The sequence below is a fragment of the Salmo salar genome, chromosome ssa20 (assembly GCF_905237065.1).
Source record: "Salmo salar chromosome ssa20, Ssal_v3.1, whole genome shotgun sequence".
In the NCBI taxonomy this organism is placed as follows: domain Eukaryota; kingdom Metazoa; phylum Chordata; class Actinopteri; order Salmoniformes; family Salmonidae; genus Salmo; species Salmo salar.
Genome location: NC_059461.1, coordinates 38069871 through 38094918, shown reverse-complemented (window position 1 = coordinate 38094918; position 25048 = coordinate 38069871). Strand labels below are relative to the sequence as shown.

The 25048-nt window shown below is 45.0% G+C and overlaps 1 pseudogene; it reads right to left on the bottom strand.

Moving 5' to 3' along the window:
- Nucleotides 1–851: 851 nt before the first annotated feature.
- LOC123729166 (Fanconi anemia group C protein-like) lies at nucleotides 852–22637 on the bottom strand (annotated as a pseudogene).
- Between the last annotated feature and the right edge of the window lie 2411 nt (nucleotides 22638–25048).

Sequence of the window (25048 nt, the reverse complement as noted above, 5' to 3'; positions counted from 1 at the left end):
TAGGCAATATCAATAAGTTAACAGCTATATCTATGTGGAAATATGATGGTATTTGCTCCACTGGTTTTGTTGATAGGTCACTCTGACAGGACTACATTATGCTCAAATAGCCACAATAGCATATTGGACACTGTCTGAATTTGTAACTTAAAGCGGGTACGGCCTCAGTGGTTACAGTTAATGCGCACTGGACGTTGCACCTAATACTCGCAAATTAAACTTCCCCTAAAAAGAAAGAATTTTGCTGTGCACATTTTCGGGGAAGGAAACATTGATCCTGGTGTGTGTATGTGTCTAGTTGTGACTGTTATCACAGTGGTATGTCTCTATGTCCTCTCACCGTTATAGTATGTGGAGCGTCTGTGCGAGTGTATCTTGTCAGAGTCATAGCGTCTGGTTGGTGGAGCAGCCTAGCACAGCTGTGTGTGCATCCTATCGCTGTATAGCGGCTGAGAGTCTGTGTGTGTGTCGTGTGGAACCATGTGTGTGAGTGTGTGTGTGTTGTGTTGTACCGTGTGTGAGTATCGTGTTGTACAATGTATGTGAGTGTGTCTGTGTCGTGTTGTACCGTGTGTGTGTGTTGTGTTGTACCGTGTGTGAGTGTGTGTGTCGTGTTGTACCGTGTGTGTGTGTCGTACCATGTGTGTGTGTGTGTTTTGTGTTGTACCATGTGTGTGAGTGTGTCGTGTTGTACCGTGTGTGAGTTGTGTTATACCATGTGTGTGAGTGTGTGTGAGTCGTGTTGTACCATGTGTGTGAGTTGTGTTATACCATGTGTGTGAGTTTGTCCTGAAGAACCATGGTCCTGGGATGAACTCTGTCAGTGAGGCTGGAGGAAGATCTCACTCTGTTTAGTCTGAGCTCAACCATGGTGAGGACACTGCTTCACGGACCAGCCCTGACAGCTGCCCTACCTGAAACACACACATCACACACACAAGCGTTAAGGTATGTAAAACAAGGCAGAAAATGTGTTCACATAACGGTGATGCCATCATGTGTCTAGAGGGATAGAGAGAAAAAAACAGGTGTTTTGCAGTGTGTGTGGGTATGTGTGTGTTCGCCCTGTACACTATCTCCTTTGCACCACTGTGGGAGAAAACTGCAAAGTCTACAAGGAGGCTGACGACCAGTAGCGAGGCCAGAGACGGCTACTGGGAGCAGGCTGACATCAGCTCGGCCAATGACTGCAGTCAGTCAGCAGGAAGGGGAGGAGCTGAGAACAGGAAGGGTGACCTGAGGTGATCCCAGGCTTCTCTGGCTGCCACCTGGAGAAAGAAAGAAAGTAAACTACCTTCAGCTGGAAACTAGAGTAGAAAAAAGAAGCAAAGTTAACAACACTGCAGATTCATTCTCATCATACAAGTCTTGTAGTTTTTCAAGACGAGGGCTGGATGGGAGTAAAAAAAAGAGTGAACCATAGGGGTCTCTCTCTCTCTCTCTCTCTCTCTCCCTCTCCCTCTCTCTCAAACTCTCCCCTCTCTCAACCTCTCTCTACCTCTCTCAAACTCTCCCTCTCTCTACCTCTCTCTACCTCTCTCAAACTCTCCCTCTCTCTCTCTACCTCTATACCTCTCTACCTCTCTCTCTCTACCTCTCTACCTCTCTACCTCTCTCTCTCTACCTCTCTACCTCTCTCTCTCTACCTCTCTCTCTCTACCTCTCTCTCTCTCTACCTCTCTCTCTCTACCTCTCTCTCTCTACCTCTCTCTCTCTACCTCTCTCTCAACCCAGACACACCCTCAGAGTGGGATCTATACCGTATCAGTCAAATCAAATGTATTTATATAGCCCTTCTTACATCAGCTGATATATCAAAGTGCTGTACAGAAACCCAGCCTAAAACCCCAAACAGCAAGCAATGCAGGTGTAGAAGCATGGTGGCTAGGAAAAACTCCCTAGAAAGGCCAAAATCTAGGAAGAAACCTAGAGAGGAACCAGGCCATGAGGGGTGGCCAGTCCTCTTCTGGCTGTGCCGGGTAGAGATTATAACAGAACATGGCCAAGATGTTCAAATGTTCATAAATGATAGTAATCACAGTGAACAGGTCAGGGTTCAATAGCCACAGGCAGAACAGTTGAAACTGGAGCAGCAGCACGGTCAGTCTCCTTCACCCCCTCTTTCTTTCTCCTCTCCCTTTCTCTCTCGCTCTCTTTTTCCCTCCACTCCGCTCTTCCCTCCTAACCTGGAGAAACTATATATTATTAATCCATCTATCTATTGGGCGAGCAATGCTGAAACCAACCAGGACAGGTCAGCCAGGACAAGGAGGTGGTCATCTGTTGACGGAGTTGACACCAGTAACCCCCAAGCCATAACTTCTTCACATATTCTCACATGGGTTTAACAATGGTGGAAACTCTCTCCAGCCAATGTTCATTCCAATCATATGCTTTCAAATCCATGACGGGGAGTGTGTAAGTGCACACTGTGTGGAGCATGGGGACGCACAGAATGTCTCTATCCAGCCAGCCAGTACATACCAGCTGCTGTGTCCTGTGGTGCCCCCTGTTGGCTGGTGGTAGAAGGTTAAGAGCCACAGCAGAGGGCCACAGTCCTGGGTTCTGGCTGAGACCAGTAGCTCGCTGGCCACCTCCACCCAGTCAGCGCACTGCACCAGCAGGAACCAGGCCTCAAACACCCCACACTGACCCCAGGAGGATGGGAGGACAACGCACACACACACACACACACACACACACACACACACACACACACACACACACACACACACACACACACACACACACACACACACACACACACACACACACACACACACACACACACACAATTAATTAAACTAGCACCCAACCTTTATCTGAGAGATAGAGAGAAGGCGGGAAGAGAAAAGGCATGGTTGAGAAAAGGGAAAGAGAGTTTCAGAGGAAGAAGATAAGTAAGACAATGTGAGAATGAAAGGGGAGAGAAGGTAGATTGTAAAATAGAGTGAAACAGAGAGAGGGGGGAGAGAAAGGGAGGTAAGGTTAGAAAGAGATTGGTAGACACTAGAGTTCAGACAGCTGCACTTGACAGAGTTTTAGATAAGAGTCAGGACAAGAATCTCTCTCAGATGTCCTTAAATCCATCATTAGATTCCCTCTCTTCCTGCCTTCTGCTTCATAACTTTTAACAGCACCCCTCAGAAGCCCCTGGCAGCTGTGTCTCTGTTTGGAAAACTCTGTCCCACCACTGGCTGGGAACGGCTGGGAATTCCGCATGGCGTTCCAGAATGGAGCGGTCTGGATAATGGTTCGAGTTTGAAGCCACAGCTGGTGGGCAGCAAGTCAGCCATTCCAATCCCCAGACTGGATCACCATCTCTCTATTCTCAGTGCTGCCTCTCTTTCTTCCTTTCTCTCTCTGGTACTGCTTTCTATCAATCCCTGGGCTGGGCCACCATCTCTCTCTCACTCTGTTCTCAGTGCTCCCTCTCTTTCTCACAGCAATATTCTCCCTCTGCTCTCTAGCTAACAGGCTTTACTAATCCGGTGAAACCATAGCACAGAGTAGTGTGTTCTGACTCAGTTGGGAAAATATCCTGCAAACCAACATGTTAGCAGCAGACTAAAGAAAACAGAGCTGAGGTGCTGAAGAGAACATGCATACTAGGAACTGAAGAGATATAGCTCCCAAAACATGAATAACTCCCAGACACACAGATAATAATCAACTTTAAAAATGAAGTAGAATGTTGCACAGTCTATTAAATATTTATACTTGTTCATATTTATTGCCAGATTGCTGAAGTTGGTTCAGTCTCTCTGTGCCTGACTAATGAAAAGCCCACGTTAATGCTCTCTCACCTGATCCTCTTCATCTGCTTCATGTTCCTCAGTGAGTCTCTGTAGAGATGCAGTGACCCTGGCTAGGAGTTCTGGCCACGCCTCCTGGGACATCTCTGGAGAGAAGGAAGATAGTGAGAAAAGGCACGACTCACAGTTAGAAAACTCAACGTTTCTTCTTTCAACCATGAGATGATGTCAATTGGATGCATGCATGTACGTAGGAAATCACACACTCAGTCAAGCATGCACACACACACACACAGCGCGTAATGATTCATCTTGTGTGTTGACAGGTAGCCAGCGTGACCGTATATGGCTCTGCTAGATGTCAATAAGCCATGCCTCCAGGTAGTGTGGTTTGGCCACACTGATAACACTGCTGTATTAAGCCTGATCACTTACACACCTCAGAACATTCAACATTCCCATACAGCCTGCTATGTGACAGTATTACATACCGTTCAAAAGTTTGGGGTCACTTAGAAATGTCATTGTTTTTGAAAGAAAAGCTTCAAATGGCCAGAAACAAAGAACTTTCTTCTGAAACTTGTCAGTCTATTCTTGTTCTGAGAAATGAAGGCTATTCCATGCGAGAAATTGCCAAGAAACTGAAGATCTCGCACAGCTCTGTGTACTACTCCCTCCACAGAACAGTGCAAACTGTCTCTAACCAGAATAGAAAGAGGAGTAGGAGGCCCCGGTGCACAACTGAGCAAGAAGACAAGTACATTAGAGTGTCTAGTTTGAGAAACGGACGCCTCACAAGTCCTCAACTGGCAGTTTCATTAAATAGTACCCGCAAAACACCAGTCTCACCGTCAACATTGAAGAGGCGACTCCGGGATGCTGGCGTTCTAGGCAGAGTTCCTCTGTCCAGTGTCTGTGTTCTTTTGCCCATCTTAATCTTTTCTTTTTATTGGCCAGTCTGAGATATGGCTTTTTCTTTGCAACTCCGCCTAGGAGGCCAGCCTCCCGGAGTCGCCTCTTCACTGTTGACATTGAGATTGGTGTGGAATAGCCTTCATTTCTCAGAACAAGAATAGACTGACGAGTTTCAGAAGAAAGTTAATTGTTTCTGGCCATTTTGAGCCTGTAATCGAACCCATAAATGCTGATGCTCCAGATACTAAACTAGTCTAAAGAAGGTCAGTTTTATTGCTTCGTTAATCAGTACAACAGTTTTCAACTGTGCAAACAAAATTGCAAAATGTTTTTTCAATGATCAATTAGCCTTTTAAAATGATAAACTTGGATAAGCTAACACAACATACCATTTGAATACAGGAGTGATGGTTGCTGATAATGGGCCTCTGTACGCCTATGTAGATATTCCATTAAAAAAACTGCCGTTTCCAGCTACAATAGTCATTTACAACATTAAGAATGTCTACACTGTATTTCTGATCAATTTTATGTTATTTTAATTGACAAAAAATGTGCTTTTCTTTCAAAAACAAGGACATTTTTAAGTGACCCCAAACTTTTGAACGGTGGTGTACACAGTGTACAAAAGATTAGGAATACTTTTGCCCTCAGAACAGCCTCAATTCGTTGGGGCATGGAGTCTACAAGGTGTCAAAAGCGTTCCACAGGGATGCTCGTCCATGTTGACTCCAATGCTTCCCACAGTAGTGTCAAGTTGGCTGGTAGTGGATCTCTACTCTGAACAGCTCGTTCCATCTCATCCCACAGATGATCAATTGGATTGAGATCTGGTGACTGGGCAGGCCACTGCAGGAAGCTGAATTCACTGTCATGTTCGTGGAACCATTCCTGGACAATCCTAGCCTTGTGGCACGGGGCATTATACTACTGAAAAAATGTATTTGCAGACGGACACACTGCTGCCATGAAGGGATGCACCTGATTGGCGATGATGTTCAGATATCCTGTGGCATTCAAATGTTGCTCCACTTTTATCAAGGGGCCCAATGTGTTCCCTGAAAACACACCCGATTTTGTGATAAAAGCAGATATATTGAGTACAATAAATGGTAACCAAGGATAAAGCTCAGTTACTGATGATCTTGTGAGTATTGATGATGATAGTCAGGAATTAGTAACTACTTCACCTTTTCCAATCACATATTTATTATAATGTAGCTGTGACACACATATGTTATACATAACAGTTATTTATCGGGGCTCCCGAGTGGCGCAGAGGTCTAAGGTACTGCATCTCAGTTGTAGAGGCCTTACTACAGACCCTGGTTCGATTCCAGGCTGTTTCACAACTGGCTGTGATTGGGAGTCCCATAGGGTGGTACCCAATTGGCCCAGCATCATCTAGGTTAGGGTTTGGCTGGGATAGGCCAATATTGTAAATAAGAATTTGTTCTTAACTGACTTGCCTAGTTAAATAAAGGTTAAATAAATAACATTTGTGAGACACAGAAAGCCATTAATTCACTCTGAGGTTAAGCTTATTTACACATAAGAATTCACACACACAGGATGCGTCATTAGTAAGCTCTGGGATGTGTGTGCGGAAGATCTTCAAGGACACACTCCTGAAACGACACATGCAAACACACATACACACGATGTGGATTTTGATTCAGGCAGCCCCCCGCACCTCTTTGATTCAGAGGAGTTGGGTTAAATTTGGATGACACATTTGGGCTGAATTAATTCAGTAACTGATTAGGTATCTCCTTTCCTTCCAGTTGAGGCAACAGAAAAGCAAGCCTAAAATATACAGAATGTGTCACAGTGCCCTCTAGTGGAGTTAGCAACACATCTCAAAACCACAACTGTACACACCAAACTGAGCACAGGCATCTGATTCCCAGCCCTTTTCCCACTGCTAGAGAACTAACTATCACTGTGGACAGTATTGATGGAGGTCCCTTATAGCTGGAGGTGTGGCTGTACAGTTCTATCTCATGATCTGTAGACGATAAGGGTAAGGGATTAAGTGTGTGTGTGTGTGTGTGTGTGTGTGTGCGTGCATCTACTGGTGGATGAGGCTACCTGTGAGTGTTGTATCTTCCTATGCACCCATGAGTTTCCCAGTCCAATTGCCAGAGGTTCCATGGCTATACTATTGATTCTGTTTCTATGATTACCGTACCTGAGGTTGCAGGGCTGCCAGTTGCCTGAGGAAGCAGAGGGTGAAGGTGTGGACAAAAACATATCAGCACCTCCAACATCTTCCTGCAGCTATGGACCTACATAGAGCAGAGCAGGACAGAGCATAGCAGGACAGAGCAGATCAGAACAGGACAGAGCAGAGCAGGACAGGACAGAGCAGAGCAGGACAGAGCAGAGCAGAGCAGGACAGAGCAGAGCAGGACAGGACAGAGCAGGACAGAGCGTAGCAGGACAGAGCAGATAAGAACAGGACAGAGCAGAGCAGGACAGGACAGAGCAGAGCAGGACAGAGCAGCGCCGGACAGATCAGAGCAGAACAGAGAAGAGCAGAGCAGAGCAGGACAGGACAGGACAGGACAGAGCAAGACATAGCAGAGCAGAGCAGGACAGAGCAGAGCAGGACAGAGCAGGATAGAGCAGGACAGAGCAGAACAGGACAGGACAGAGCGGGACAGAGCGGGACAGAGCAGAGTGGGACAGAGCAGAGTGGGACAGAGCAGAGCAGAGCAGGACAGAGCAGAATAGGACAGAGCAGAGCAGGACAGGACCGAGCAGAGCAGGAAATAGCAGAGCAGAGCAGGACAGAGCAGAGCAGGACAGCGCAAAGCAGGACAGAGCAAAGCAGGACAGAGCAGATTAGCGCAGGACAGAGTAGAGCAGAGCAGGACAGAGCAGAGCAGGACAGAGCAGGACAGAGCAGAGCAGGACAGAGCAGAGAAGAGCAGGACAGAGCAGAGAAGAGCAGAGGAGAGCAGGACAGAGCAAGACATAGCAGAGCAAAGCAGGACATAGCAGAGCAGCGCAGAGCAGAGCAGGACAGAGCAGAGCAGAGCAGAGTAGAACAGGACAGAGCAGAGAAGAGCAGGAAAGAGCAGAGCAGGAAAGAGCAGAGGAGAGGAGAGCAGGACAGAGCAGGACATAGCAGAGCAGGACAAAGCAGAGCAGCACAGAGCAGGACAGAGCAGGAGAGAGCAGAGCAGAACGGGACAGAGCAGGACAGAGCAGAGCAGGACAGATCAGGACAGATCAGGTCAGAGCAGAGCAGAACAGAGCAGAGAAGAGCAGGACAGAGCAGAGGAGAGCAGGACATAGCAGAGAAGAGCAGAGCCGGACATAGCAGAGCAACGCAAAGCAGGACAGAGCAGTCGAGAGCAGAACGGGACAGAGCAGGAGAGAGCAGAGCATAACAGAGCAGGACAGGACAGAGCAGCACAGAGCAGGACAGAGCAGAGCAGAACAGAGCAGGACAGAGCAGACCAGGACAGAGAAGAGCAGGACAGAGAAGAGCAGGACAGAGAAGAGCAGGACAGAGAACAGCAGGACAGAGCAGAGCAGATTAGCACAGAGCAGGACAGAGAAGAGCAGGAATAGCAGGACAGAGCAGAGCGGGACAGAGCAGGACAGAGCAGAGTATAGCAGAGCAGGACAGAGCAGAGCAGAGCAGGACAGAGCAGAAGAGAGCAGGACATAGCAGAGCAGAGCAGAGCAGGACAGAGCAGAGCGGGACAGAGCGGGACAGATTAGAGCAGAACAGAGCAGGACAGAGCAGAGCAGGACAGAGCAGAGCAGGACAGAGCAGAGCATGGCAGAGCAGGTCAAACTACCTGTCCCAGGGGAAAGACACACACACAGTGCTCAACACACACAGCGCTCACTTGATAAACAAGATACCAGTACATGTACTGTACCTACCAGTGAGTAATCAAATTGTTTACAGTAGAAGTATTGTTTATATCTACTTTATTCACTTTTCAGACTGAAGAGTCCGTATGGCTCACCTGAAGGTGTCGTTCACAATTAAGAATATGGAGTCATGCTAGGAGCAGGCTTTTGGCTGAAACACACAAACACGGTTAAATATCAGGAATGGCCTGCCTATACACATGGATAAATGTACACTTGTCACAGTCATCGTCGTCTGACGAGGAGAAATCATCGTACCAAAACGCAGCGTGGTAAGTGTTCATGTTTATTGAAATGACTGAACACTAAAACAAAAATAACGAAGGGAATACTGACAACAGTTCCGTCAGGTGCAAAACACTAAACAGAAATAAACTACCCACAAAAGCCCTGTGGGGAAAAGGCTACCTAAGTATGGCTCCCAATCAGAGACAACGATAGACAGCTGTCCCTGATTGAGAGCCATACCCGGCCAAAACAAAGAAATACACAAAACATAGAAAACAGAACATAGAATTCCCACCCTAGTCACACCCTGGCCTAACCAAAATAGAGAACAAAAACCTCTCTATGGCCAGGGCGTGACAACACTACATGATCCAAAGCACGTAGACACCCCTTCAAATTAGTGGATTTGGTTATTTCAGACACACCCGTTGCTGACAGGTGTATAAAATCGAGCACACAGCCATGCAATCTTCATAGACAAACATTTGCAGTAGAATGGCCTTACTGAAGAGCTCAGTGACTTTCAACGTCATAGGATGCCACCTTTCCAACAAGTCAGGTTTGTCAAATTTGTGCCCTGCTAGAACTGCACCAGTCAGCTGTAAAGGCTGTTATTGTGAAGTAAAAACATCTAGAAGAAATAACGGCTCAGCCAAGAAGTGGTGGGCCACACAAACTCACAGAACGGAACTGCTGAGTGCTGAAGGGCATAGCGCTAAAAAATCGTCTGTCCAAAAATTGTCTGTCCAATACTCATTACTGTTGACTAACCCCGTTCGTAAAAATTTGTGCAACCATGGCATTCAACGAGGCTGCAATGAAAACTATTGGGACTGTAGTGTTGGCATCATAATCTGAGGTGTGAAGTATGTTTCAAGCGTTGATTAACATGGCAATGGCCCGATAGTATTGGAGAAAAGTTACAAAACTGACCCCTCTGACGCTGTACGTTAAATTGTGTCATGACTTAAATTGTGTCATGACGTAACGTACAGCACACATAATGCAACTCATTCTGTGTCATACAGTGGCTTGTGAAAGTATTCACCCCCCTTGGCATTTTTCCTATTTTGTTGCCTTACAACCTGGAAAAAAAATAGATTTTTGGTGGATTTGTATCATTTGATTGATTTACACAACATGCCTACCACGTAGAAGATGCAAAATATGTTTTTATTTTGAAACAAACAAGAAGGAAGACAAAAAAACTGAAAACTTGAGCTTGTGTAACAATTCAACAATTCAACAGCAATTTTAAGTCATACCACAGATTCTCAATTGGATTGAGGTCTGGGCTTTGACTAGGCCATTCCAAGACATTTAAATGTTACCCCTTAAACCACTTGAGTGTTGCTTTAGCAGTATGCTTAGGGTCATTGCCCTGCTGGAAGGTGAACCTCCGTCCCAGTCTCAAATCTCTTGAAGACTGAAACAGGTTTCCCTTAAGAATTTCCCTGTATTTAGCATCATCCATCATTCCATCAATTCTGACCAGTTTTCCAGTCCCTGCCAATGAAAAACATACCCACAGCATGATGCTGCCACCACCATGCTTCACTGTGGGGATTGTGTTCTCAGGGTGATGAGAGGTTTTGGGTTTGCGCCAGACATAGCGTTTTCCTCAATGGCCAAAAAGCTATATTTTAGTCTCATCTAACCAGAGAACCTTCTTCCATATGTTTGGGGAGTCTCCCACATGCCTTTTGGCTAACACCGAATGTGTTTGCTTATTTTTTTCTTTAAGAAATGTCTTTTTTTCTGGACACTCTTCCTTAAAGTCCAGCTCCGTGGAGTGTACGGCTTAAAGTGATCCTATGGACAGATACTCCAATCTCCACTGTGGAGCTTTGCAGCTCCTTCAGGGTCATCTTTGGTCTCTTTGTTGCCTCTCTGATTAATGCCCTCCTTGCCTGGTCCGTGAGATTTGGTGGGCGGCCCTCTCTTGGCAGGTTTGTTGTGGTGCCATATTCTTTCCATTTTTTTTATAATGGATTTAATGGTGCTCCGTGGGATATTCAAAGTATCGAATATTTTTTATAATCCAACCTTGATCTGTACTTCTCCACAACTTTGTCCCTGACCTGTTTGGAGAGCTCATTGATCTTCATGGTGTCGCTTGCTTGGTGGTGCCCCTTGCTTAGTGGTGTTGCAGACTCCGGGGCATTTCAGAACAGGTTTATTTATACTGAGATCATGTGACAGATCATGTGACACTTAGATTGCAGGTGGACTTTATTTAACTAACTGTGTGACTTCTGAATGTAATTGGTTGCACCAGATCTTATTTAGGGGCTTCATAGCAAAGAGGGTGAATACATATGCGCAGACCACTTTTCTGTTTTACATTTTTTGTTGTTGAAACAAGTAGTTTTTTTCATTTTACTTGACCAATTTGGACTCTTTTGTGTATATCCATTACATGAAATCCAAATAAAAATCTATTTAAATTACAGGTTGTAATGCAACAAAAAGGAAAAATGCCAAGGGGATGAATACTTTTGCAAGGCACTGTACATCCTGTCTCCACCAGGTGTAGCGCTTCTCTCGCAGATTAAAAACAAGAAAGGGACAGTGACAGGATAAGGGTGGATACCTAGTCAATTGTATAACTGATTGCATTCATTTTTTGCGTCATCACTGCAAGCAATCATGACTCTCAAAAGCCATGACAGCCGCCATTTACTTCTGAATATAACTTTAGCGCCTCCCGAAGACCCTGATTCAAATTTGATACAAACCTTCAAATACAGTTGAAGTCGGAAGTTTACATACACTTAGGTTGGAGTCATTAAAACTTGTTTTTCAACCATCCACAAATGTCTTGTTAACAAACTATAGTTTTGGCAAGTCGGTTAGGATATCTACTTTGTGCATAACACAAGTCATTTTTTCAAGAATTGTTTACAGACCAATTATTTCACTTATAATTCACTGTAACACAATTCCTTTGGGTCAGAAGTTTACATACACTCAGTTGACTGTGTCTTTAAACGGCTTGGAAAATTCCAGAAAATTATGTCATGGCTTTAGAAGCTTCTGATAGGCTAATTGACATAATTTGAGTCAGTCGGAGGTGTTTCAAGGCCGACCTTCAAACTCAGTGCCTCTTTGCTTGACATCATGGTAAAATCAAAAGAAATCAGCCAAGACCCCAGAAAAAGAATTGTAGACCTCCACAAGTCTGGTTCATCCTTGGGAGCAATTTCCAAATGCCTGAAGGTACCACATTCATCTGTACAAACAATAATATGCAAGTATAAACACCATGGGACCACACAGCCGCCATACCGCTCAGGAAGGAAACGCGTTCTGTCTCCTAGAGATGAATGTGTTTTGGTGCGAAAAGTGCAAATCAATTCCAGAACAACAGCAAAGGACCTTGTGAAGATGCTGGAGGAAAGAGGTACAAAAGTATCTATTTCCACAGTAAAACGAGTCATATATCAACATAACCTGAAAGGCCGCTCAGCAAGGAAGAAGCCACTGCTCCAAAACCGCCATAAAAAGCCAGACTACGGTTTGCAACTGCACATGGGGACAAAGTTCGTACTTTTTGGAGAACTGTGCTCTGGTCTGATGAAACAAAAATAGAACTGTTTGGCCATAATGACCATCGTTATGTTTGGAGGAAAAAGGGGGAGTCTTGCAAGCCAAAGAACACCATCCCAACCATGAAGCACGGGGGTGGCAGCATCATGTTGTGCGGGTGCTTTGCTGCAGGATGGACTGGTGCACTTCACAAAATAGATGGCATCATGAGGTAGGAAAATTATGTGGATATATTGAAGCAACATCTCAAGACATCAGTCAGGAACTTCTAGGGGCTAGGGGTCCCACTAGAGGGACAACTTCCGGTGAAACTGGAGGGCGCACAATTCAAATAAATAATCCTAAATATTATGGATTTTATGCATTTATGTACATATAATTGTCTTATATCGGCTGAAAGCTTAAATTCTTGTTAATGTAACTGCACTGTCCAATTTACAAAAACATGCCATGCGATTGTTTGAGACTTAGCCACACATCAAAATATTTTTCCACCAGCACAGGTTTCATACATTCACATATAACGATAAAATATTCACTTACTTTTTGAATATCTTCCTCTGATTTGTCATCCAAAGGGTCCCAGCTATAACATGTAGTGTCTTTTTGTTAGATAAAATCTTTATCTACATCACAAAAAGTCAGTTTAGTTAGCGCCATCGATTTGACTAATCCACTCGTTCAACATGCAGAGAAAAGAATCCCAAAATCTACTCCAAAGTCTTGAACATAGACTACTGAAACCCTGTGGAAGCCATAGGAATTTTCAATAAGACCTTTCTCTTGAATTTCTAAGAGGATGGTCTCTCAAAGAAAAAAATTCTGGTTGGTTTTTCTTTGGATTTTCTCCTACCATATCTATTGTGTTATATTCGCCTACATTATTTTAACATTTCTACAAACTTCAAAGTGTTTCCTTTCCAATGGTACCAAATATATGCATATCCTGGCTTCAGGGCCTGAGCTACAGGCAGTTTACTTTGGGAACGTCATTCGGGCAGGAAGTGGAGAAAAAAGGGTCCTAGTTTAAAGCTTGGTCGCAAATGGGTCTTCTAAATGGACAATGAGCCAAAGCATACATCCAAAATTGTGGCAAAATGGCTTAAAAACCTGTTGGGGCTAGGGGGCAGTATTTTCACGGCCGGATAAAAAACGTACCCGATTTAAACTGGTTACTGCTCTTACCCAGAAACGAGAATATGCATATAATTAGTAGATTTGGATATGAAACACTCTACAGTTTCTAAAACTGTTTGAATGGTGTCTGTGAGTATAACAGAACTCATATGGCAGGCCAAAGCCTGAGAAGATTCCATGCAGGAAGTGCCCTGTCTGACAATTTGTTGTACTTCTAGGGCATCTCTATCAAAAATACAGCATCTCTGCTGTAACGTGACATTTTCTAAGGCTTCCATTGGCTCTAAGAAGGCGCCAGAAAGTGGAATGAGAGCTCTGCAGTCTCTGGGCGAAAAACAGCAGGAGTGTTTGTGAGTGGTCAGGCAGGGAACACTGACACTGGAGTGCACACGTACGAGAGGACTCCATTTTTTTCTTTCTCTCTTTGAACGAATACAACATCGCCCGGTTGGAATATTATCGCTATTTTACGAGAAAAATCGCATAAAAATTTATTTTAAACAGCGTTTGACATGGTTCGAAGTACGGTAATGGAATATTTTGAAATGTTTTGTCACGAAATGCGCCCGCGCGTCACCCTTCGGATACTGACCTCAACGCACGAACAAAAGGAGCTATTTCAATATAACTATGGATTATTTCGAACCAAAACAACATTTGTTGTTGAAGTAGAAGTCCTGGGAGGGCATTCTGACGAAGAACAGCAAAGGTAATCCAATTATTCTAATAGTAAATCTGAGTTTGGTGAGGGCCAAACTTGGGGGGTGTCAAATTAGCTAGCCGTGATGGCCGGGCTATCTACTCAGAATATTGCAGAATGTGCTTTCGCCGAAAAGCTATTTTAAAATCTGACACCGCGATTGCATAAAGGAGGTCTGTATCTATAATTCTTTAAATAATTGTTATGTATTTTGTGAACGTTAATCGTGAGTAATTAAGTAAATTCACTGGAAGTTTGCGGTGGGTATGCTAGCTCTGAACATCACATGCTAATGTAAAAAGCTGTTTTTTGATATAAATATGAACTTGATTGAACAAAACATGCATGTATTGTATAACATAATGTCCTAGGAGTGTCATCTGATGAAGATCATCAAAGGTTAGTGCTGCATTTAGCTGTGGTTTGGGTTTTTGTGACATATATGCATGCTTTGAAAATGGCTGTGTGATTATTTTTGGCAGGGTACTCTCCTGACATAATCTAATGTTTTGCTTTCGCTGTAAAGCCTTTTTGAAATCGGACAATGTGGTTAGATTAATGAGAGTCTTGTCTTTAAAATGGTGTAAAATAAATAGTCATATGTTTGAGAAATTGAAGTTATAGCATTTATGAGGTATTTGTATTTCGCAGCACACGATTCCACTGGCTGTTGAATAGCAAACGTCCCACCTTGCCCAGGGAGGTTAAGGACAACAAAGTCAAGGTATTGGAGTGGCCATCACAAAGCCCTGACCTTAATCCTATAGAAAATTTGTGGGCAAAACTGAAAAAGCGTTTGCGAGCAAGGAGGCCTACAAACCTGACTCTGTTACACCAGCTCTGTCAGGAGGAATGGGCCAAAATTCACCCAACTTATTGTGGGAAGCTTGTGGAAGGCTACCCGAAAATAAATCACAAGAACTGTTCGTCGGGAGTTTCATGAAATGGGTTTCCATGGCCAAGAAGTGGAACACAAGCCTATGATCACCATGCGCAATGCCAAGCATCGACTGGAGTAGTGTAAAGCTCGCTGCCATTGGACTCTGGAGCTGTGGAAATGAGTTCTCTGGAGTGATGAATCACTCCTCACCATCTGGCAGTCCAATCTGGGTTTGGCGGATGCCAGGATGATGGTACCTGCCCGAATTCATAGTGCCAACTGTAAAGTTTGGTGGAAAAGAAATAATGGTCTGGGCTGTTTTCATGGTTCGAGCTAGGCCCATTAGTGTCAGTGAAGGGAAATCTTAATGCTACAGACAATTCTGTGCTTCCAACTATGTGGCAATAGTATGGGAAAGGCCCTTTCCTGTTTCAGCATGACAATGCCCCCGTGCACAAAGCAAGGTCCATACAGTAATGGTTTGTCGAGGTTGGTGTGGAAGAACTTGACTGACCTCAACCCCATTGAACACCTTTGGGATGAATTGGAACGCTGACTGCGAGCCAGGCCGATTCACCCAACCTCAGTGTCCAACCTCACTAATGCTCAACATCTAGTGGAAAGCCTTCCCAGAAGAGTGGAGTCTGTTATAGCAGCAAATGATCCTATATGAGAGAGAGAGAGAGGGAGAAAGAGAGAGAGAGAGAGGGTGAGAGAGAGGGGGAGAGAGAGGGAGGGAGATAGAGAGACAGGGTGAGAGAGACAGAGGGGGAGAGAGAGGGAGAAAGAATGAGAGAGAGAGGGTGAGAGAGACAGGGGGAGAGATATAATCTGCAGGTCATCATTTTTGATTGCATAATGTTGTCTCATTATCCTTTATCACCCAAAACAACCATTTCACAATTTGCCAATACCATCTGACAACCTCCAGAACTTCGTAAATCCATCCCAAATCAGCAACCATCTCACAACCCCCCACATTAAAAATATTCCCCAAATTCCTTCAACCCGTCATCTTATTATGCCAAAACCCCAGCAACATTTCTGCAACATCACTATCATCCCATATCTAAAGACAAGGAAGACCAGGCAGGAGTAGTGTGAAGTTGCCCCTAGACACTAATCAACTGTCAGTGTTACCTCCAATTCCACTAATGGTTAAAGAGTATTTCGAAAGGATAAGCTGATCCTTGCTTGGTGACTAACTTGTAGCAGACACCTAATGGGAGGTGGTCTTTGTAAAAGTAACTAGTCCCCTCTAGTGTTCATCTTGTGTCATTGCACCATCCTACCCCAGACCCACTACATCCTTTTTTTCTCTTCCCATCCTCTAACTCTTATGGTCATGACACATGAGACATATTTATAATGTAGTAGGTCGCCTCTACTCCATTTAGCTTAGCAAACGAGAGATCAAATACGACAATCCTGGAGCCATATAAAAGGTGTTAGTGCGTGTGTGTGAGCGAGCACACGTGTGTGTGCTTGTGTGTGTGTGTGTGTGTGAGAGCGTGTGCACGCGTGAGGACAGTTTTCTCTAGTGAAAACAGATGGGTTTTTATCATCCTCCTCTTTCCACTAATACTTCAAGGAGGGTCAATTACAGCACGTCCAAACATCCTGTTGTTGGCAGCCAGACCCAGGAAGATCCTGTTTATTGTTATTGGACCTCCATCTCAGGGAGAGGATGAGGAGGGAGAGGAGGGAGAAAAATCTCAAAACAGGAATGTGATACTAATTCCATGTTTCCCATTTTTGATTGCAGTTTAAACAACTGAGGGAGAGAGGCGAGCCAGTCAGCTACTAAACCTATCACACACACGCACACACACGTGCAAAGACACACGTGGACAAGCGGGCACACACACATGCACAAATGCGAACACACACATACACATGGGCTCGGACACACAAACACACACACAAAGTCTACACACATCTCTATCGAGACAAAGTGGAGTCGCTATTCGGCTCAGACACGAGACGTATGTGGCAGGGTCTACAGACAATCAAGGACTACAAAAGGAAAACCAGCCATGTCGCGGACACCGACGTCTTGCTTCCAGACACGCTAAATACGTTCTTTGCCCGCATTGAGGATAACACAGTGCCACCGACGTGGACAGCTACCAAGGACTGTGGGCTCTCCTCTCCGTGGCCGACATGATTAAGACATTTAAACGTGTTAACCCTCGCAAGGCTGCCGGCCCAGACGGCATCCCTAGGCGCGTACTCAGAGCATGCGCAGACCAGCTGGCTGTGTGTTTACAGACATATTCAATCTCTTCCTATCCCAGTCTGCTGTCTCCACCAGCTTCAAGATGGCCATTGTTCCTATACCCAAGAATGCAAATGTTACTGAACTAAATGACTATTACCCCGTAGCACTCACTTCTGTCATCATGAAGTGCTTTGAGAGACTTGTCAAGGATCACATCACCTCCACCTTACCTGTCACCCTAGACCCACTTCAATTTGCTAACACCCCAATAGGTCCAGAGACAATCCAATCGCCATCACACCTCACACTGCCCTATCCCATCTGGACAACGGGAACACCTATATAAGAATGCTGTTCATTGACTATAGCTCAGCATTCAACACCATAGTACCCTCCAAGCACATCATTAAGCTCGAGGCCCTTGGTCTGAACCCCGCCCTGTCCTTGACTTCCTGACGGGCCGCCCCCAGGTGGTGAAGGTAGGAAACAACTTCTCCACTCTGCTGATCCTCAACACTGGGTCCCCACAAGGGCGCGTGCTCAGCCCCCTCCGGTACTCCCTGTTCACCCACGCCTCCAACTCAATCATCAAGTTTGCAGACGACACAACAGTACTACTACTACTACTACTGATTACCAACAACGACGAGACAGCCTACAGGGAGGAGGTGAGGGCTCTGGGAGTGTGGTGTCAGGAAAATAACCTCTCATTCAACGTCAAAGAAATTATCGTGGACTTCAGGAAACAGCAGAGGGAGCAGCCCTCATCCACATTGATGGGACAGCAGTGGAGAAGGTGGAAAGTTTTTAGTTCCTTGACGTACATATCATTGACAAACTGAAATGGTCCACCCACACAGACAGTGTGGTGAAGAAGGCTCAGCAGCCCTTCTTCAACCTCAGGAGGCTGAATAAATGTGTCTTGTCACCTAAAACCCTCACAAACTTCTACAGATGCACAATTGAGAGCATCCTGTCGGGCTGTATCACCGCCTTGAACGGCAACTGCACCGCTCAAAAACCAAAGGGCTCTCCAGAGGGTGATGCGGTCAGCACAACGCATCCCCGAGGACACCTACAGCACCCGATGTCACAGGAAGGCCAAAAAGATCATCAAAGGACAACAACCACCCGAGCCACTGCCTGTTCCCCCTGCTATCGTCCAGAAGGCAAGGTCACAGGTGCATCAAAGCTGGGAACGAGAGACTATTAATAGCCATCACTAGCATAGAAAGGCTGCTGCCTACATACAGACTTGAAATCACTGGCCAGTTTAGCAAATGGAACACTAGTCACTTTAATAATGTCACTTTAATAATATTTACATATCTTACACTACTCATCTCATATGTATATACTGTACTCTATTCTATACTATCTATTGTATCTTAGCCTATGCCGCTCCAAATTGCTCATCCATATATTTCTATATTCTTCTCCATTCCTTTACTTAGATTTGTGTGAATTAGGTATTTGTTGTGAAATTGTTAGATATTACTTGTTAGATATTGCTGCACTGTCGGAACTACGTAGAAGCACAAGCATTTCGCTACACCCGCAATAACATCTGCTAAACACGTGTATGTGACCAATAAAATTTGATTTGATTTGATCCAAACAAAAAAGAAAGCTATGTGGAACCCAACATAGGCCTCCCTCGCTGTTAATGACTTACGACAGACGCAGCCAACCAGATGGACTCAAACAAACCAAGCTGGAGCTGTGTGTGTGTGTGTGTGTGTGTGTGTGTGTGTGTGTGTGTGTGTGTGTGTGTGTGTGTGTGTGTGTGTGTGTGTGTGTGTGTGTGTGTGTGTGTGTGTGTGTGTGTGTGTGTGTGTGTGTGCGCACTAGAGACAGGCGATATGGACAAAAATCCATATAGCGATACCATTCAACAACAAAAAATTGTGTTAATGATAAAATCACAATAATGCATGATTAAAAAAATGGTGAGGGAAGTGCCAGAGCTGGGCGATACGGACAAATAGGCATATTGTAAAAAAATTTACTATACAGTTACTTTATATTAGCAGCAGGGCTCTAGACAATTTTCCAGTGCCAAGTAAGACAACTAAGATGTAAGCCCTTGATTACAAAAGTTAGCTATTTCATGTAACTTATTCAGGCAATGTATGATTGATATTTTGATGTGCAACCTGTCAAATAGGATCCACAACTTTTAGATTTTTTGGGGGCTCTTCAGAGAATTTGCTGACATTTTGTGCATATTCACCTAGGCTATATTATTCCCAACCTGAGGAAGTGGGAACTCAAAACACTTAACTAGATTGCTAAATCTAAATATGATATTGTTGCACGTAGGCTAATTGATTAATCTATCAATAAATGTAGGCTAATGTCCTACAAAAACATTCCAGTGCTAGCACTCTGGGCCCCCGCAAGGTCGGGGAAATTGCGTAAAACCAATCTATTAATGCTAAATAATACAGTCATTCCACACTCAAAAACACTAGCTTACTAGGGACTGTTTTATTATGCAGTCTACTATCTATAGCTATATAGCTTATATAGACAGGCACACAGCTGTCTATATATGGTCGCACAGTTGACAGTGCATGTCAGAGCAAAAAGCAAACCATGAGCTCAAAGGAAATGTCCGTAGAGCTCCGAGACAGCATTGTGTTGAGGCAAAGATCTGGGGAAGGGTACCAAAAAAAGTGTCTGCAGCATTGAAGGTCCCCAAGAACACAGTGGCCTCCATCATTCTTAAATAGAAGAAGTTTGGAACCACCAAGACTCTTCCTAGAGCTGGCTGCCTGGCCAAACTGAACAATCGGGGGAGAAGGGCCTTGGTCAGGGAGGTGATAAAGAACCCGATGGTCACTCTGACAGAGCTCCAGAGTTCCTCTGTGGAGATGGGAGAACCTTCCAGAAGGACAACCATCTCTACAGCACTCCACCAATCAGGCCTTTATGATAGAGTGGCTAGATGGAAGCCACTCCTCAGTAAAAGACACATGACAGCCCGCTTGGAGTTTGCCAAAAGGCACCTAAAGGACTCTCAGACCCTGAGAAAAAAGATCGGTCTGATGAAACCAAGTTTGAACTCTTTGGCCTGTATGCCAAGCGTCACGTCTGGAGGAAACCTGTTACCATCCCTACGGTGAAGCATGGTGGTGGCAGCATCATGCTGTGAGGATGTTTTTCAGCGTCAGGGACTGGGAGACAAGTCAGCATCGAGGCAAAGCTGAATGGAGCAAAGTAGAGATCCTTGATGAAAACATGCTCCAGAGCGCTCAGGTCCTCAGACCTGGGTGAAGGTTCACCTTCCAACAGGAAAATGACCCTAAGCACATAGCCAAGACAAGGCAGGAGTGGCTTCGGGACAAGTCTCTGAATGTCCTTGAGTGGTCCATCCAGAGCCCGGACTTGAACCCGATCCAACATCTCTAGAGAGACTTGAAAATAGCTGTGCAGCAACGCTCCCCATCCAACCTGACAGAGCTTGAGAGGATCTGCAGAGAGGAATGGGAGAATCTCATCAAATACAGGTGTGCCAAGCTTGCAGTGTCATACCGAAGAAGAATCGATGCTGTAATTGCTGTCAAAGGTGCTTCAACAAAGTTTTGAGCAAAGGGTCTGAATACTTATGTAATTATAATATTTAAGTTTTTTATTTTTTATAAATTAGCAAAAAAAATCTAAAAAACTGTTTTTGCTTCGTCATTATGGAGTATTGTGTGTAGATTGATGAGGGAAAAAATATTGAATCAGTTTTAAAATAAGGCTGTAAAGTAACAAAACGTGGAAAAAGTCAAGGGGTCTGAATACTTTCCGAAGGCACTGTAATTAAATTAAATTAAATCCAACTTGAGAGACTCCCCTGGTCTCCTGATGTACTCCTTTCTTGTGTGAAAATGTTTTCCCCATGGCCTGTTGGTCCAGGTTGAGGGCCCGATTGTTTTCTATAGTGAGCATTGCCAACCCAGACAGTCTTTCCTGAGACATTGTGTATTATATGTCCATTGCAGTGCACACAATTTAAGCTTCGTCTTGAATGATTCATGCCAAAATATACCAGAGACCAGGGACTGTTAATATTGCAACCACACAATTCAAATGCCAGTTCACCAGTAGCCTATGAACACAATTTCAAACCGCTTTTTTTGTTCAAGACCTCAAAAACTGTTGTCCTCTAAAGATGATAATCTGTTTGTATCTTTTGTCCAGTATCCAGACAACCTGTCCCCAGAGCTTCCTATACGGGGGGGGGTCAGGAGTAACTTCTGCCTACATACCAGTAATGAGTGAGTGATGGAATGCTCTAGGTTGTATGGTATGGAGGCTGGGCTGGAGAGCACAGAGTCCAGTAGAGACATCACTGCCCCCTCTAGGCTGGCCAGGCTATGGCACCACAGAGACACCACCGCCTGGGCCTCCAGAGGAACACACTTTCTGCAACACACACACACAAATGCACACACAAGGTCAGTCAGATGTCACCAAGATGTAGTGAATGAAGCGCCGTGGTTGGTTGGTGCTGACACTCCTTCAGTTCTCAGGGAGTGTGTAATAACTGCATGTTGGGTTTGTGTTCACGACACTTACATGTTCAACACTTAAACGTCTGGTTCCTTCAGAACTCCAAACACTGAGTGATGTTTTCACACCCTACGCACTTACCTGGAGTAGGTGGAGCTTACAGAATCCAGGAAGTCTTGGTTGAGGGATGCCCTATCGCACGTCACCGGCCGCTGCAGCAATGCACCAATGAGAGGACATGTGACCAGGGGGATGCATGCCACTGATGCAGCGAGAACGCTGCCGCACGAACACCTGGGGAACCTGAGCTCACATCAAAGAACAGAGCCAGAGCTAGAGATGGGACATATTGGTGGTGGTGGACAGTAAGAGGACCAGAGCTAGAGATGGAACATAGTGGTGGTGGTGGAGAGTAAGAGGACCAGAGCTAGAGATGGGACATAGTGGTGGTGATGGACAGTAAGAGGACCAGAGGTAGAGATGGAACATTAGTGGAGGTGGTGGAGAGTAAGCAGACCAGAGCTAGAGATGGAACATAGTGGAGGTGGTGGACAGTAAGAGGACCAGAGCTAGAGCTGGAACATTAGTGAAGGTGGTGGAGAGTAAGAGGACCAGAGCTAGAGATGGGACAGTGGAGGTGGTGAACAGAAAGAGGACCAGAGCTAGAGATGGGACATAGTGGAGATGGTGGACAGTAAGAGGACCAGAGCTAGAGATGGGACATAGTGGAGATGGTGGACAGTAAGAGGACCAGAGCTAGAGATGGGACATAGTGGAGGTGGTGGACAGTAAGAGGAAAGTACAGTACTTCTGGTTAGGGTCAGACAAACTGCTGCAGCTCTCCCCAACCTCCATCACTAGCAAACACACCATCTGACCAGCCGCAAGGACTTGTTACAGTACACACATACACACACGTGCACAGACACAGACACAGACATAGATGCACAAACCAGACACACACACACAAACACATAAACAAATATTATTGAATACTATATCATCTTTTAAATAAGATCCTTCATTAAATGTGCAAAAACATCAAGAAGCTTTCATACCTTTCTGGCAGGCTTATATGTTTCACTGACACACGAGTTACACTGTCCTCTTCTTCTGTAGCAAGCTGACATAACATTCTGGGAGGAAAGAAAACAATGTTCAGTAGGCAAATGACACATTTGACAGTATAAGTGGCTAGCTAACCTGTGATAGTGTGTGTGTGTGTGTGTGTGTGTGTGTGTGTGTGTGTGTGTGTGTGTGTGTGTGTGTGTGTGTGTGTGTGTGTGTGTGTGTGTGTGTGTGTGTGTGTGTGGTGTGTCCACAGCTTCAAAGCTAACGACCACATAGCATGATCCTATGTCACCTCTTGTGACATCATATCAACCACATGTTGACAAGAAAGAAACTCCAGTGGTTACATGAGAGCGCAGGTATGGACAACATATGAGCAACTTCAGAAATGTACATTATTCTACGAGGGCCCTGGTTTTAACAAGCATATTTCAGAAGGGGCCTCCGATACACCCATAAACCTAGCTAACTCCACAAGCCTTTACAATCAGCTAGAGTCACTACAGAGAGTGAAAACTGATCTCCTAACTAACACTGCCCTAGCCACCCTCCCAGGTTCTACGTGGTCCTCACTGGCCAATCCAGGAAAACGACAACAGCTGGGGACCGTTCAGCAGACACCAAACAGGAGAAAATAGATTGAAGCAGAACAAGTAGCCTACTACCAGAACTTGTCCAATAAGATCGCTCATTTTAACTGTGTATGTGTGCACGCTTGTTGAGTTGTGTCTCAAACATGTTGCCAGTTTGATTTAGACATCCTGGCACAGCTGGACACACTGTAGAGCCCCGACAAGCAGTCTCCCTGTAATGCTGGGGCCATATCTATCAAGATTCCGAGGGCTGATTAAGGACCAGTTCTGCCTTTTAGATCACAATAAATAAGACCACATGGACAGAGGGAGCTGATCCTAGATCAGCACTCCTACTCTGAGATGCTTGATACACAGGACCCTCTGGTCTACTGTACAGCGTAAGACAGTCTGTGCTGTGTCACTGATCTGATACTGAGCCCTCTCAGATGTGGGAGTGCTGGAAGCATAAGCCCTGAGTTCAGGCCTCGGTTAGGGTGCTGCTGAAGCAAATCAGCTGGTGGTGGTCACACTTTCATCTTTCACCTTTTTACCTGACAACAATAACTTTGTGAACATCCAGTGGCTATTCACTCTGATTCCAGTTCCCTATGACTGGAGTCTCAAATCCGTTCATAAGTACGAAATAGCCAACGGAACCCTATTGATGGAGCACAACTGGTAAGACTGGGGAACAGAGAGAATATGTCTGACAAGAGAAAGTACATAGAATAAGTGGGAGAAGATAAGGAACAGAGAAGCCTAGTGGTTAACAGTGGTTGTCCAGTAACTGAAAGATTGTTGGTTCAAATCCTCGAGCTGTCTAGGTAAAAAAATCTGTTGATGGGCCCTTAAACTACGCACTTAATCCTAATTGCTCCTGTAAATCGCTCTTGATAAGACTGTCTGCTAAATGGGAGAGTGTCTCAGATGCTGAGGACTAGGGAAGGACTAATAGCCCTAAGGAGGGCTGTATGGTTTCCTGGCCCTACAGCACATTAACATGTCTGCCCTCCCAGTCTCTCTCACACAACAGCCTAAATTTATACCATCTGAGACACACACACAAGGCAGACTGGGGTAGTGGGGAGAGTAGAGGAATGGAATGGTGAAAGAGGGGAAAGAAGAGGGAGGAGGTGGGACGATGAGGGAGAGGAACTAAATGGAAATCTGTAGTTAAGTTGGTCTTGGATGCAAGGACTTGGACTGGTTTTGGTGGGTGATTCTTTGACTGCTGTTAACAATTACAAAGTCATGATCGAATTCTCCTAAACGAGAGAGAGAGAGAGAGAGAGAGAGAGAGAGAGAGAGAGAGAGAGAGAGAGAGAGAGAGAGAGAGAGAGAGAGAGAGAGAGGCTGTGAGCAGAGCAACAGGCCCAACCTCCACTAATGCACCCCTTCAAGCATCATCCTGCGACCTAAGAGGTAAGTATCAGATGCTTAACATGCTCTGCTCACACCAACTGTAATGGTATGGGCCTAAACTACACGAAAACAACACTAGACACTATGGAACACAAAGCTTTTACTATCTCATTCAGGAATATATAAGGTCTGAGATCATCTGCCTTTGGCCTAAAGAGCAGGAACGCAGACTTCATCAAAGAAATTGGAAATACAGAC